The sequence below is a fragment of the Leopardus geoffroyi genome, chromosome B1, assembly GCF_018350155.1.
Source record: "Leopardus geoffroyi isolate Oge1 chromosome B1, O.geoffroyi_Oge1_pat1.0, whole genome shotgun sequence".
NCBI classification, from domain to species: Eukaryota; Metazoa; Chordata; class Mammalia; order Carnivora; family Felidae; genus Leopardus; species Leopardus geoffroyi.
In genome coordinates, this window is record NC_059327.1 from 123471998 (window position 1) to 123485693 (window position 13696).

General features: G+C 36.0%; 1 pseudogene; it reads right to left on the bottom strand.

The window, feature by feature from the left end:
- Nucleotides 1–3067: 3067 nt before the first annotated feature.
- On the bottom strand, nt 3068–3409 carry LOC123595091 (annotated as a pseudogene).
- Between the last annotated feature and the right edge of the window lie 10287 nt (nt 3410–13696).

Here is a 13696-nt window from a genome sequence, read left to right on the forward strand (position 1 = left end):
TAAAGGAGACAGAAAGGGAGTATAGTTAGTGATATTGTAATAGTGTTATATGGTGACACATGGTAGCTACACTTGTAGCAAGCATAGCATAATGTATCAAGCAATTGAATCACTACGGTGTACATGTGAAACTAATGTAACATTATGTATTAACTATACTCAAGTAAAAAATTAAAAAAAAAAACTTTGAAGAGTATAGAATAAAAATTTTTAAATGAACCCATTTAGAGTAAGGGTAAATAAATGATTCACAGCTGAAAAATCAATAGCTATTTCAATAAGAATTTTCTCTGCATTTGATTTCCTTAGTCTTCCCCTGAATATCAATCAGCAATGAAAAGTATTGTTTCTAGAAATGAAAAGACACGATAATAGAATAATATAATTGTTTTTATAGGATTACAATTATAAGTCTCAAACAGGATAAAAAGTGCATAATTTGGAATCATGAGAGATAATGGTCTGTAGTTTTCTATATTTGTAAATTTTTTTCTGGTTTTGGTATTAGGGTTATGGTGGTTTCATAGAATGAGAGGAAGTATTCCCTCTGCTTCTATCCTCTGAAAGAGTTTGTAGAGAATTGATCTAAGTTGTTCCTTTAATGTTTGGTAAAATTCACCAGTGAATCCATCTGGGCTTGGTGCTTTCTTTTTTTAGGAAGGTTATTAATTATGGATTCAATTTTTAAAATAGATATACGCCTATTCAGATCATCTATTTTTTCTTGTGTGAGTTTGAAAGCTTGAGTCTTTTCAAGGAATTGGTCCATTTTATCAGGCTTATCAAATGTATGAGCATAGAGTTCATAATGTTACTTTATTCTTTTAATGTTTGTGAGATCTGTAGTGATGTTCTTTCCGTCATTTCTGATATCAGTAATTTGTGCCCTCTCTCTTTTTTTCTTAGTTTGTCTGGCTAGAGACTTATAGATTTGATTGATATTTTTAAAGACCAACTTTTGTTTTCATTATTTTTCATTTATTTTTAATATTATTGATTTCTGCTCTAATTCTACTTATTTCTTTCCTTTTACCTACTTTCATTTTAATTTGTTTTTTTAAGTTTTCCTAAGATGGGAACTTAGATTTCCATATATGCTTCATTGCTATTAATGATGTCAATTATATCTAGTTTATTGATATTGATGATATTATTGATTGCAACTATGTCCTTATTGATTTTATGCCTGCCTGAGAAAGGGGTGTGGAAGTCTTGAACTGTGATATTTCTATTTGCAGATCTATTGGTTTTTGCCCTAAATCATTTAGTTTGCTGCATTGTTGTTAGACACATACACGTTAAAAATTGTCTTCTTGGAGAAGTGGCCTCTTCATAATTATGTAATGATCTTCTTTAGCCCTGATAACCTTCCTTGCTTTGAAATCTGTACTGTCTGAAATTACACCTAGTCATGCTTTCCTTTGATTAGTGTTAGCATGGTGTGTTTTTCTCCATTTGCTTTTAATTTATAGATATAGATATATAATATCTGTCTTTTAATTGGTAAATTGAGACCATTGACATTCAAGGATCTTTGATATAGTTGGATTAATATCTACCACATTTGTTACTGTTTTCTAGTTGATGCCCTTGTTTTTTGCTCCTATTTTTCTCATTCATTCTTTTTCTGCCTTTTGTGGTTCTCATCTCTTCTTGCCTTCTGTTTTCTTTATTCATTAGAGCCCTTAGCCTAGTAATCCTACTTGTTTTAAGTTTCACATCTGATGATGGTATTCTTCCTGCCATGTCTGGCTCTGATGCTTGCCCTGTTTCTTCTAATTTTTTCTTATATTTGTTGTAGTTTATTCTTAATAACTAGATGTCTTAGTCTGTTTGGGTTGCTATAATAGAATATCACAGATGGGGTAGCTTGTAAATAAAAGAAATTTATTCCTTATAGCTCTGGGAGTCTGGGAAGTCCCAAGATGAAGGTGGCAACAGATTCAGTTCTGGTGAGAGCTCACTTATGGTTCATAGGTCATCTTTTTGCTGTGTCTTTACATGGTGGAAGGGGCAAGGGAGCTATCTTGGGTGACTTTGCTGTTGTTGTTGTTGTTCAAATAAGGACACTAATCTCATTTATCAGAGCTCTGTGCTTATGAGTTAATCACTTCCCAAAGGTGCCACCTCCAAATAACATCACATAGGGGATTAGGTTTAACATGAATTTTGGGGGGATACAAAAATTCTATCTGTATAACTTGACATGATGTATTAGGCAAAGAAACTAAATATGACTTTAGTATGTAAATAGTATTTAGTATTTAGTATTGTAAATTGTAAATTTAGTACTGTAAATATGACTTTAGTAATGTGGTGGTAAGGTATGGGGGAGGGGAAGAGTTTTTAGTTCTGTGATTAGCTCTTAGTATTATAGTGAGCCCATGCCTCTGCACTGGACTGAATTTCACAAGTCTTTCTCAGTTTTTCCCCCTCTTAGATGGGTTAGAATGGCTAGTGTGGGTTGGAGTTAGGTATTTCCTTTATCTTGTGTGGAAGGCTAGAGGTGACTGGAGTTGTGCATTTCCATTCTGTAGGTCAATTATGTGCTGATAATGTGCCAGCAAGTTGGGCTCTGGTTAGTTTGATTTTCCAGAGAGCTTATCTTGTTAAGAAAAACAATGTTCTGGTATATTTCAAAATGCTGCTTTTCCCTCTTCCCCTGCCAGATGCACAAAGGGGTTTTTCTCCAGTATTTACTGTGAGAACCTAGTTGAGCTCCTGGGAGTAAACCAGATTGTGGGCTCCTCCCCTATGACTTGGCCCATGGTGTTTTTACCTCTCAGATTTGGGTTCACTGGGCCTCCAGCAATTCTTCAATTACAGTTTAGGTATTCCTATACAGAGCGAATCTCTGCTCTGGTAAGCTGTGACTCCCTGTATTTGCTTGTCTGTCTCTCCGATCTTGTGGGCAGTGGTTTGCCCTGTGTTTTTTGCTCTTTCATGGATCTAAGAAGAATTTGAGTTTACATTCTGTTCAGGTTTCTACTTGTTGTTAGGGAGGAATGATGATATCCAAGTTCTTATGTGCAGAAATGGAAACTGGAATACAAGAAATTAGTTTTTTTTTTTTTTTAAACCAGAACATTTATTGTATGATTAATCACTGAAATCCTTAAGATGAACTGGATGGTGCAACAGTTGCCTTTTTGGGTTTAGGTGTTGTTTCTTCATGAAATCCATGCCTTGATCTGTGGTATACAATTTTTAGAGGCCTCATTAGATCAGTCCCAGTGGTATTTCACCTTTTAGCCTTGGCACTCCAGTTATTCTCTCTTCTGCTTGGCAGGATAGCTACATTTGCCATAGGTCAACTTCTGAAGATGCGGTAGGGCTGAGAGCCATAGTAGTGACATAATGTGTGGTTCTTATTATGATACTTTCCAAATGATGATGTCCCTTTTGTCATCTTGTTTTTGTGGTTGAGACCAAAGAGAGGAAATGAGTCTTTTAAACATAAAATATTTTCTGGAAGTCACATCAAGAAGATGGTGAACTAGGCTCATTCCGCTCCCCTCCGCCCCCCAAAAGAAACAAACTATAAACAACTACATACTGATGAAAATAGCTATGGGAGAGCTTAGAGTGAAATGAAGAAGCTACATAAACCCTTAGGAGCTCAAACTCAGGATGGCCACATAGAAAAGTATAAGAGGCATTTTATCTGCTTCACACCATCCTTCAGTCCATCATAGTTTGATGCCAAGAAGGATCTCAGTAGTGTAACTTGCTACCATGTGTGAAGACAGCAGGAGGACCCTTGCAGCCCTTGTTGCCACTATGGATATCTGAAACTTTTGCTACTGAGGATCCCTGCAGTCTTCACTGATGCTTAACCCAGCAGATGGAGCTGTCTGGAGTCCATCCCATTGTGCCTCCATTGGAGAAGGAGACACCAGGGCTAGAGCTGCCATTCATGTCTCATAACCATGTACAAACCCAAGACCCTGATTGGACCCAGCTCTAGGAGGATCCCTTTGGCCATGACTTCCTCCTGTGGGGAAAAGGAGAACAGGGGAATTGCAGCGGCTTTTGACACTGACGACCCAGTAGCCTTCGATGCTGCCACAGAACCCTGTGGTTTTTGACCATGTTGACCTCAGGTGTCCTAGCTTCATAGAGTGTATACTGCTGCACCCTCCCTGAAGTCAAAATCTCCTTGGTGGTTCCCCTTTCCTTTGGAGTTAGAGCCATTGTGCCCTACTCAGCTGGTGGCCTGACAATAACCATAGGTCTTTTCCCACTGAAGATAGTCCATAAAATCTAGAAGAGGTGACTGCTCCCTCAAATGTGCAGACATCAATGCAAGGCTATAAGAAACACATAAAAAAAATCAAGGAAACAGGGCACCACTAAAAGAACACTGTAATTATAGTAACTGGCTCCGAAGAAAGGGAGATCTGTCAATAAATTCAAAATTATTGTTTTAAGAAAGCTCATTTAGCTACAGGAGAACAAAGACAACTCAGTGAAATCAAGATAATAATTGAAGAAAATATGAAGTTTAACAGAGAAAGAAATCACAAAAGATAACCAGACAAATTCTGGAGCTAAAGAATACAGTGAATAAAATGAAAAAATGCAATAAAGAGCTTCAACAATAGACTCAATCATGCGAAGAGAGAATCTGTCAACTCAAAGAAAGTTCATTTGAAATTATCCAGTCAAAGGAAAGAAAAAGTAAAAGAATAAAAAAGAGTGAGGAAATCTTACAGGCTTTATAGGACATCATGTGAGAATCAATATATGCACTTTGGGAATCTCAGTAGGAGAAGAGAGAAAAAGGGGCAGAAAGAAATAATGGCTGAAAACTTCCCAAATCTTTGGAAGGACATGGTCATTAGTATTCATGCAGCTCAAAAGTCTTGAAATAGGATCAACCCAAAGGAGATTACACTGAGACACATTATACTTAAATTATGAAAAGTCAACAGCAAAGACGGAATTTTTAATGCAGTAAGAGAAAACTGATTCATCACATATTAGACTCCTCTCCCCCAAACTGTTCCCTAAGAATATAAGTTTATTTTTCAGTAGAAACCTTGAGGCCAATTGAGAGTGAGAGGGTATATTCAAAGTGCTAAGGGAAAAAAACACAGCCAAATAAGAATACTATACCCAGAAACATTCCTTAAAAATAGGGAGATAATGTATTTCCCAGACAAACAATAACTAAGAGAATTTGTCACCCTTAGACCTACTTCATAAGATATGCTTAAGGGATTTCTTAAAACTGAAAACATGCTAAACAGCAGCATGAAAATATAGGACAGCATAAATTCCATAGATAAAGGTACATACATAAACACATACAGATTACTATAGTAGTAAAGATAGTATGTAAATTTCTTGAACTCTAAAAATATATATATTTTTAGCTAAAAATATATATTAAAAAAAATTTTTTTTTGAGAGAGACACAGAGACAAAGTTTGAGCCAGGGAGGGGCAGAGAGACAGAATCCGAAGTAGGTTCTAGGTTCTGAGTTATCAGCACTGAACCTGACATGGGGCTCGAATCCACAAACTGCAAGATCATGATCTGAGCTGAAGTTGGGCACCCAACCGACTGAGCCAGCCAAGCGTCCTGATAAATATATTTTTTAATGGCACACAATTTAAAAAGAAGCAAAATGTCTATAAGAGCACAAACTATATATGCATGTGGAGGTAATAAAGGGTTAGTACTTTTTTTTTTTTTTCAACGTTTATTTATTTTTGGGACAGAGAGAGACAGAGCATGAATGGGGGAGGGGCAGAGAGAGAGGGAGACACAGAATCGGAAACAGGCTCCAGGCTCTGAGCCATCAGCCCAGAGCCCGACGCGGGGCTCGAACTCACGGACCGCGAGATCGTGACCTGGCTGAAGTCGGACGCTTAACCGACTGCGCCACCCAGGCGCCCCAAAGGTTAGTATTTTTGTATGTGATTAAAGTTAAATTAAAATGGAAGGTCATAATTATAAGATATTTTGTATAACTCTTGAGCTAACCATGAAAAAAAACCTATAACAGGTACACAAAATATGAGAAAACAAACAAACAAATCACTACAAATAATTATCCAGTAAGAAAGGAGCACAAGAAGAGAAAGATAAAACCATTATAAGGCACAAATAAAATAATTTTTTAAAATGGCAATAATAAATTTCTCACTTATCAATAATTACCTTAAATGTAAATACATCAAATTCACCAATTAAAAGGCCTGTAGTGCCTGAATATATTTAAAAAAAAAAACAAGCAAGATCCAGTGATATGCTGTCTATGAGACACACTTTAGAATTAAAGATACACGTAGGCCAAAAGTAAAGGGATGATAAAAGATGTTTCATGCAAATAATGATCAAAAGAAAGTGGGGTTCGTTATATGTATGTCAGAAAAAAATAGAATTCAAGTTTAAAACTATCTCTACTGACAAAGAAGGTCGGTATATAATGATCAAAAGGTCATCTCAACAGGAAGGTATAACGATTATATATGTACTCAATATAGTGTACCTAAACATATAAAACAAATATTGACATATCTTAAGACAAAAATTGACAGCTATACAAAATAGTAGGAATGAATACAGAAATATTTGACTTGAACAACATTATAGACCAAATAGATTCAACTGACCTATGTAGAAATTTCTACCCAAGAACAGAATATACATTCTACTTAAAGGCACACTGAACATTCTCCAGGATACATATCTTGAAAGGTCACAAAACAAGTCTTAACAAGTTTAAGAATATGAAAATAATTCCAACTATCTTTTCTGACCACAATGGAATAAAAATAGAAATCAACAATAGCAAGAAAATGGGAAAATGTATAAATACATTGAAACTAAACAACATTCTCTTAAAAATCATTGGGTCAAACAAGTGTCTGTTGATAGATGAATGGCTAAAAGACAATGTGTTGTGTATATACAATGGAATATTACTCACCCATAAAAAAGAATGAAATCTTGCCATTTGCAAGAGCATAGGTGGAGGTAGAAGGTATATTGCAAGTGAAATTAAGTCAGAGAAAGATAAATACCATATGATTTCAGTTATATGTGGAATTTAAGAAACAAAACAAAAAGACAAACAAAAACACATACTCACACTCATATACAGAGAACAAACTGGTGGTTGCCAGAGAGGAGGTGAGTGGGGGAATGGGTGACATGGATAAAGGTGATTAGTAGTACACTTATCTTTAAAATTTTTTAAATGTTTATTTATATTAGACAGAGAGAGAGAGAGAGAAAGAGAGAGAACAAGTGGAGAAGGGCAGAGAAAGAGACAGAGACAGTATCTGAAGCAGACTCCAGTCTCTGAGCCTTCAGCACAGAGCCTGATGTGGGGCTTGAACCCACGAGCTGTGAGATCATGACCTGAGCTGAAGTTGGATGCTTAACTGACCGAGCCACCTAGGCACCCCAGGAGTACACTTATCTTGATGAATGCTGAAAAATGTATAGAATTGTTGGATTACATTGTATACCTTAAGGTAACTATAACATTGTATGTTAATTATACTTGAATAAAAAAATAGTCTTTTAAAAAAATGAGAAGGAAAAATAATAAAAGAAAAAATCATTGGGTCAAAGATGAAATCAAAAGGAAAATTTAAAAGGTATTTTGAAACAAATGAAAACCAAACATACCAAAACTATGGGCTGCAGCAAAAGCAGTTCTCAAAGGGATGTTTTAGTGAATAATACTTATTTGAGAACAGAAGAAAAATCTCAACCTAACTTTACACCACAGGGAACTAAAAAAATAAGAACAAACTAAGCCAAATTAGCTGAAGGGAGGAAATGATAAAGGTTAGAGCAGAAATGGGTCAAATGGAGAACAACAAACAACAAAAAAGAAAAAAACTAAGAGTTGGTGTTTTAAAAGATAAAATTGATGAACAGTTAGAGTAAGAAAAAGACAGAAAAGACTCAAATAAAATCAGTTGAAAGAGTAGATATTACAATGGATGCCTGAGAAATAAAGTGAATTGTAAGGGACTGTTATGAACAACTGTATACCAACAAACTGTACAGCCTAAAAGAAATGAATAAATTCCTAGAAACATACAACCTAGCAAAACTGAATCAGGAGAAAGTAGAAAGTCTGAACAGACCAATAACAAGGAGACTTACTTGGTAATAACAAAATTTCCCAACAAAGAAAAGCCCAGGACCCATTATCTTGGGTAAATTCTACCACACATTCAAAGAAGAATTAATACCAATCCTTAAAATTTTCCAGAAAATAGAAGTGGGAACATTTCCAAACTCATTTTATGAGGTTATCATCACCCTGATACCCTAACCAGGCAGACACTCCCAAGAAAAGAAAACTACAAGCCAGTATTCCTGATGAACATTGTTGTAAAAATCCTTAATAAAATATCAGCAGTTAAATAAAAAAATTGACAGCACATTTAAAGGATCATATACCATGGCTGAATGTGATTTATCCCAGGGATGCAAAGATGGTTCAACATACACAACATGATAGAACAACTTAAGAAAATGGAAGGAAAAAAAACCCATGTGATCATTTCAATAGATATAGAAAAAGCATTTGATAAAGTTCAACACTCATTCATGGTTGAAACTGAACAAAAGCAGTATGGAAGGATCTAACATCAATAGAAAAAATGAAAATGGTAACTATCTTAGATGATGGATATATATTAATTAGCTTGAATATGGTGATTATTTCACTATATTTATATATCAAATGATCAAATGGTACACCTTAAATATATACCACTATCATTTTTGCTCTTATCTTGTATTTTTCATTTACATGTATTGTAAATTAAATGCCAAAATATTATGCCAGTATTATCCTGTGATACATCACTGTTATTTGCTATACATGGAAAAACCGTAAAAGATAAGGAATGGTTATAGCACAAGTCTTGGTGAGTTGGGGGAGTGGATGGTAGAAGATGTGAACACTATAAAGAGCTGAAGATTTGATTGCTGCTTAGTGTGTCCTTTTCTAGTGAAATCTAATGTATAGTTTAATTTGACCATATTTAAGGGGAAGCTAATTCTAATTATATATACTTGTAAGTACAAATTTTAAACAAAATATTGTGTTTACCTAGGGGCTTATCTGTTCTAACTATATGCAGTTAGCTTCTTTTTCCTTTAAAAGTAAACTCTGAAAACAATTTTGATAAAGTAAGAATATTGAGGTATCAAGGGGTATTTATAATGAAAGCAGTTAATATGAATGCATTGATATATTCTACATATGTAATATAAAACTAATAAATGTTTTGTTCAAAATGAAGATTTTTTTCCTCACAACTTTTTCCATGATAGTATATTGACCTAGATAATAATAATAAAATAATATAATCTTAAGAATAGCTTTTAATTTATTTGTCCTATAATGGTAAAAAGAATAAGGAATTAAGTTGAAGTAGTTGAAAATAGGATCATAATTGTACTTGACATTTCTCAATGCTTTTTTTTTGTCATAGCAAGTATTTGTTTATGAGATTTGAAAAATATTGTTTCTAAAAAATTTTTAATTTAAGTTTTGAGGTAACAAGAGAAGATGGAGTCTTTTCCACTTTTTGAAGTCCAATTTTTTTGGCTTACGTAATGCTAAATGGTAATTTTTCAATGATTATTAGGCTGGATTGGCCTCATAGACCATAGTTTGCTGACTCCTGAAAGAAAGATATTGAGGTGCATAGCATATAGACTTACAATTTTATTTAGATGGCTTATATCATTTTGGTGACATATGTAAAACACTCTTTAAAAGTGAGGGAGGTGGGTCTTCAGCACTTGAGAAGAATGAATGCACACTATGGGGGATGTGATAAGGAGTTAAACTGAGGTAAATAAAATAGTTCCAGGTCAACAGAAAAAGATCCCATTTGATACTGGTCAACAAAAGCTTGTTTCTATGGAGGCAAGGGTGGGGATTTGTATTATATGGCTATATGTTGTTGGAGACTATAAATATGGTGACATGGGGAGAATTAGAGAGAATAAGGATTTTCTTTTTTTTTTTTTTATTTTTAAAAAAAAATTTTTTTTTTTTCAACGTTTATTTATTTTGGGACAGAGAGAGACAGAGCATGAACGGGAGAGGGGCAGAGAGAGAGGGAGACACAGAATCAGAAACAGGCTCCAGGCTCTGAGCCATCAGCCCAGAGCCTGACGCGGGGCTCGAACCCACGGACCGCGAGATCGTGACCTGGCTGAAGTCGGACGCTTAACCGACTGCGCCACCCAGGCGCCCCAGAGAATAAGGATTTTCAAGGCCAGAATGGTTAACCATGGAATGAAGCCTATGTGGAGGGAATAAAAGAAATCAGAAGGGGCTTGATGGACTGTAATAATAAGGCAAAGTTGAGAATTTGGAGATAAAAATGAGGGTAAACAGGAAGTAGGTAGGATAGAGGGAATAGAAGTGAAATGATAGTTGCCACTGAGGATACAAGAATTCAGTTTTATGGGGAAGAAAACTGACAAAACCTTGAGTGTGTTGTGCTTTTGTGATCTTGTTAAATTACCATTTGTTAAGTAGAGACTGGGGGTGTTGGATGGTGAGCCTGGTTCAACAGAAGACCACAAGGGAACTAAAATCTAACTCTATTACTCACAGGTGGTGGAGGAGTTACAGGGCATGATCTTGTGGGGAGGTCAAGGCAGGGTGCAGGCAGAGAGTGCGGTAGAACTTCTGGGGCATATACCCTTATTAGGGTCCATGTGTGGAGTGCCTTGGGGTTCCTGGGCTACATATGGATTGGTCAATTCAAACCTAAAAAAGTGGAGTTTTAGTAAGCTTCAAGGGAATCTCATCTAAGGGGTAGGCAAGGGGAAGGTGTGAGTGAGTGAGTGCTTTTCACAAAGGCTGTTGGGGGAATCATGCCTGGAATTTACATTTACTTGTGACTCTACAGTCTTTTATCTAGGGCAAGCCCTCAAGGGAGGGGCTGGTGTCAGTTCAAAGCCTCTGCAGACTGGCCACAAACAAATGGATGCTGAATTAGCCATATGGAGTAGTTTAGCTAAACTGTCAATATGTGGATGAAAGTTGGATGAACCCTATGGTTTACCACTTTTTCTAGCTGCCCTCTAGGAAATGATGCATAGGTTTTCTTTGAGTCACAAATCCACCTGGGATTGCTGAGACCTTCCTGCCTTTCAGTTTAGCACTTAGGATGGGGAAGTATAGGGCTTAGGGCCCATTCTCAAGCACATGTATTCATGGTCTTTTGCTTTTCTTTTTATTCCCTTACTCATGAGATCTTTCTTTTAGGCAAGGAGAGAAAAAGCATGGAAAAACAGCCTCTCTGGTAGTATTTTCTTTTTTTGTCTTAATGCTTGATCTCTAACATTAGTTAATTACAGGAAAATGAGTTTTATTCTGTATATCCTTTATAGTCTCAGCTGCTCAAATGCAGATGAATAGAAATGAGAATATGGAGAAGGATTTCAGTAGTGGAGTGCTGCAGGATTTCCAATAGACTGGAGAAATATCTTCATTTTGGGGGCGCAGGGATGGGAAAAAGAACAAGGAGGAGTGATCAGCTTTAAAGATGCTAGGAAATAACAGTTTGGAATACTTCTCCCACATAATAAGAGCAGTTGCAGCAAGTGTAGTATGACTTGGGAAAGTTGGTAAATTTGGTGTGGAATAGGCCGACTAGCTTCATTCCATTTTTTCCTTCTTTAAATTCAGCTGATGCACTGACTCCTACAATAGATGGTACCTACAAATTAATTGTAGGTAGTGATTCCTCAAAACTCTCTCAGAATGCTCTTTACTTACATGGAGCCAATTGATCCTTCTCTTGTTCCCCTGGATCTCACTCAGATTTCAGGCTTGTATTTACACATTCATACTCTTCTTTTTGCTTATTAGACTTTGACTTCCCTCTAAGGTTTTTATGTTTTCACATCTTTACAAACTACTTCCTCTGAACTCTCTGGGTCTGGCTAATCCAGGGCCTTCCCTTCCCTTTACTTCCATGTAATGGGAAGTTAACACACATTCTAGAAGAGGGGTGTAGTCTTATTAGATTTGTTTCTCAACGTGTTCATCTTTCTTCTCCCATGCTATGTAAAGTTCATTTCAAAATGCATTTCTTTTTAAATTTAGAAGTTTGCTTTGTTTTGTAGAGACCACTCTTTTGGGACATAATTCATATATCACAATTCATCCATTTAAAGTACATAGTTGAATGGTTTAGTGTATTCACAGAGTTGTGCAACCATCATCACAATCAATTTTAGAGTATTTAACTCATCCCGATTAGCAGTCATTACCATTTTGCCCCCGTCCTCCCAGTTGTGGGCAATGTATTTCTGTCTCTGTAGATTTGCCTATCTGGACATTTAATGTAAATAGAATCATACATTATTTGTCCTTTTGTGACTGGTTTCTTGGCATAGTATTTTCCATGTCATAGCATGTATCAATATTTCATTTTTTATTATTTTTTTATTTTTTGTTTATTTTTTGTTTTTTTTGTTTTTTTTTTTCAACGTTTATTTATTTTTGGGACAGAGAGAGACAGAGCATGAACGGGGGAGGGGCAGAGAGAGAGGGAGACACAGAATCGGAAACAGGCTCCAGGCTCTGAGCCATCAGCCCAGAGCCCGACGCGGGGCTCGAACTCATGGACCGCGAGATCGTGACCTGGCTGAAGTCGGACGCTTAACCGACTGCGCCACCCAGGCGCCCCAATATTTCATTTTTTATAGCTGATTAATATCCCATTACATGGATATTGATGTATTTATCAGTTAATAGACATTTCGGTTGTTTATACTTTTTGGTTAAGAATGGAAATAATAAGTATAATACTATGCTAAATAAAATCATAAGAATGAGCGTAAGAAGGATTCTGCTATGAACATTTGTATATAAGTCTTTATGTGGGCATATGTTTTCATTTCTCTGGGATATACACCTGGAAGTGGAATTGTTGGATAATATCATAAGTCTTATGTTTTAGCTTTTTGTGGAACTGTTTTACAAGCAGCAGTACTATTTTACATTAGGGTAAAACTGAAGGTTCAATTTCAACATGTCTTTGCAACACTTGCTTTTGTTTGTCTTTCTGATTGTAGCCATCCTTGTTGGTGTGAAGTGATACATCATTGTGGTTTTGGTTTGCATTTCCCTAAAGACTATTGATGTTGAGTATCTTTTCAGGTACTTGTTGGCTATTTATATATCTTCTTCAGAGAAATGTCTCATTAGAGTCTGTGCCCATTTTAAAATGGATTGTATGTTTTTATTACTGACTTGTAAGAGTTCTGTAAATTTGATTTGCTTTTTTCTGGATTTATGATTAATTTCTTTTTTTCTTTTTTTTTTTTTATTTTTTTTATTTTTTTTTTTAAATTTTTTTTTTTTCAACGTTTATTTATTTTTGGGACAGAGAGAGACAGAGCATGAACGGGGGAGGGGCAGAGAGAGAGGGAGACACAGAATCGGAAACAGGCTCCAGGCTCTGAGCCATCAGCCCAGAGCCCTACGCGGGGCTCGAACTCACGGACCGCGAGATCGTGACCTGGCTGAAGTCGGACGCCCAACCGACTGCGCCACCCAGGCGCCCCTAATTTCTTTTTTTCTAATTAAAAAAAAATTTTTTTAACATTTATTTATTTTTGAGACAGAGAGAGACAGAGCATGAATGGGGGAGGGTCAGAGAGAGAGGGAGACACGGAATCT